The sequence below is a fragment of the Lithobates pipiens genome, unplaced genomic scaffold (assembly GCF_037356315.1).
Source record: "Lithobates pipiens isolate NorthernLeopardFrog02 unplaced genomic scaffold, aLitPip1_a1.2 Scaffold_16, whole genome shotgun sequence".
Lineage (NCBI taxonomy): Eukaryota > Metazoa > Chordata > Amphibia > Anura > Ranidae > Lithobates > Lithobates pipiens.
The window spans coordinates 566,314,948-566,317,566 of NW_027507748.1; positions in this window are offsets into that span (position 1 = coordinate 566,314,948).

Sequence of the window (2,619 nt, forward strand, 5' to 3'; positions counted from 1 at the left end):
ACACGTCATTGTCACCACGTGCCTTTCATCACGCCTGTGATTCGCTGCCTTGTTACAGGAAATCTTTGGCCGAAGCCGACCATCTTTAATACTGGCAAACAAACGGTAACAGATGTATTTTTTTTTTTACTATAAACAAGTAATAAAGACGGAATAGGAAATGTGTCTGCGTTATCGGATTTCCTGCTTCCAATACTTATTGATTTTCTCCTAGAAAGGAGAACAGTTTCATGAATTAGGCACAATACAGTGATTTCAGCTAGCAGGGACCATTATTGTGTAGCTTGCCTGAAAATAATGTTAAAAATGAAATGTATCATTGCCACCTGCAGGGCAAAATTTCAGTGACTATGTCATGCATTATTCTTCCAGAGTAATAGTAGTGATGTTATATGGTGTTTGGCTCGGTTCACACGTGTGTGGTGAGAAATCACATGTGATTCGCACTGCTGTGCAAATCATGTGCAATGCGATTTCAGCCATACAGATAGTATTGCTGAATTTGCACTTAGATCAAACACGCACAGGACCCTGTTTTCGTTCCACACCAGAATTGGATTGGATGGGATCTGGTTCACTGACAAATTAGCTCTCCCACCAATTCCACCCTCCTCTCTTACTAATGCCCCCCCCCCCGCTCTCCCACCAATTCCACCCTCCTCTCTTACTGATGCCCCCCTCTCTCCCACCAATTCCACCCTCCTCTCTTACTAATGCCCCCCCCACTCTCCCTCCAATTCCACCCTCCTCTCTTACTAATGCCCCCCAGCTCTCCCACCAATTTCCCCCCCCTGTGTTAATAATCCCCCCCCCCCCAGCTCTCCCACCAATTCCCCCCTCCTCTCTTACTAATGCCCCCCAGCTCTCCCACCAATTCCCCCCCCATTTTACTAATGCCCCCTGCTCTCCCACCAATTCCCCCCTCCTCTCTTACAAATGCCCCCTTCTCTCCCACCAATTCCCCCTCCTATCTTACTAATGCCCCCAGCCCTCCCACCAATTCCCCCCTCCTCTCTTACTAATGCCCCCAGCTCTCCCACCAATTCCCCCTCCTCTCTTACAAATGCCCCCCCAGCTCTCTCACAAATTCCACCCTCCTCTCTTACTAATGCCCCCCCCCAGCTCCCCCACCAATTCCCCCTCCTTTCTTACTAATGCCCTCCCCCAGCTCTCCCACCAATTCCCCCTCCTTTCTTACTAATGCCCCCCCAGCTCTCCCACCAATTCCCCCCTCCTCTCTTACTAATGCCCCCCCAGCCCTCCCACCATTTTCCCCTCCTCTCTTACTAATGTGCCCCCAGCTCTCCCACCAATTCTCCCCTCCTCTTTTACTAATGCCCCCCCCAGCTCTCCCACCAATTCCACCCTCCTCTGTTACAAATTCCCCCCAAGCTCTCCCACCAATTCCACCCTCCTCTGTTACTAATGCCCCCCCCAGCTCTCTCACCAATTCCCCCCCTCTCTTTTGCTAATGCCCCCCCAGCTCACCCACCAATTACACCCTCCTATCTTACTAATACCCCCCAGCCCTCCCACAAATTCCCCCTCCTTTCTTACTAATGCCGCCCAGCTCTTCCACCCAATTACACCCTCCTATCTTACTAATGCCCCCAGCTCTCCCCCAATTTTCTCCTCCTCTCTTACTAATGCCCCCCTCCAGCTCTCTCACCAAATTCCCCCTCCTCTGTTACTAATGCCCCCCCAGCTCTCCCACCAATTCCCAGCTCCTTTGTTACTAATCCCCCCCCCAGCTCTCCCATCAATTCCACCCACAGTACTTCACCGGCTCCATGCTACAGTCCTGACAGGTGAGGAAAGACACATCCGGCATCCCCAATGTGGGTGTTTGTGGTGCCAGGAACCAGGGCACCCACCAGCAAATGTGGGCATATCCCCCCCGGGTGCCTGCCGCAAATACACAATAGCAGGTGGAGTGCTTCTGTGTGAAATGTGAAAAGGAGTTCCGTTTTCCTTTCATGAACCACTGAGAGGCGGGAGCAGGGCTGTTGAGAGCCAGTACGGAGGCTGCTGGCACATGGTATCATGGCTGTTGGCACACAGGATCAGGGCCACTGAGAGCCGGCATAGGCGCCGCTGATAGGCGGAATCAGGTGCTGAAGACGGGGCGGAGCTAAGAGGCCTGCCAATTATGTCATTGGTAGCTAGGACGCCGGTGGTCCCAACAAACGGTGACTGCATGGAGGAGGGGGAGGGAGGAGATTGCAGCCAGATTTTCTACCAGGATTCCTCAATTGGTGCTGTGTGTGAGAGCACACATTGCACCCATTGAGTATACCCCTACTGAGTGGAGTCCAGGACTGGAACTTGTTCCAGGCCTTAGCTCCAGAACTTCAGCCCAGATCCACGGGGACCCTGGGACTTAGTTCAAATTGGAGTACTGTCCCACGGAATCCAGGATGGTTGGGAGGTATGCGATATGTGAGCTGAAATGGGGCTGTCATTAACATTCTATTGGCACTCCCAGCAGTTCACATATAGCAGTGTGAACTGCTGTGGGAGTCAGGTGCAATGTGGGAACCCGCTGTGGATTTGCAGGGTTCCATAAGTGTGAACCGGGACTGAAAGTGAAACTAAAGGCACCATTTTTTTTTTTAATTC